Here is a 618-nt window from a genome sequence, read left to right on the forward strand (position 1 = left end):
TAGCCAGAAACATCACTAGAGAAAGATGTAAGTCCGTCTTCAGCCTAAAACTGTTTGGAATAACTAAAATGGGTCTAGAACTTGCCCAGTGAAGGAGGCTCCTTGCAGAGCCTTTGCTCTGCACAAAACCATAGGTGGAATCCTGATTATCATCCAGAATCTTCTGATTCTGGTTAACCAGCAGTATGATGAGACCTGGGGACTCCTGGGCCCAGATGAAGGGACATGGCCCTAGAGGACTAGAATGGGGTGTGAAGCATCCAGCTGATATGAAGTGAGGGGCTATGCACAAGAACACCCACACTTGCAGACAATACCCATTTGACCTGGCATCAATGGCTGGATGATCAGAACATGACTAGAAGAAGAAAGAAGAGGGGAAGGGATAAAAAAAAAAAAGGAGTAACCCACTACAAGTGGATAATCTTGACTTATGCTTGTGAATGCAGTATGACAAAGGACCAGGGTCGACAGGGAGGGGAACTTAGACATTAGCTACCCAAAATGGGGGGACTACAAAGGAAAGAAGTGACTAGCTTACAAGCTTTCAATAGGGAACCTATCTCCAGAGGACACAGGGAAAGGTAGAACCTCCACTGAATTGTTTCCAACCTGTCT

This window comes from Chrysochloris asiatica, unplaced genomic scaffold (genome assembly GCF_000296735.1).
Source record: "Chrysochloris asiatica unplaced genomic scaffold, ChrAsi1.0 scaffold02275, whole genome shotgun sequence".
Lineage (NCBI taxonomy): Eukaryota > Metazoa > Chordata > Mammalia > Afrosoricida > Chrysochloridae > Chrysochloris > Chrysochloris asiatica.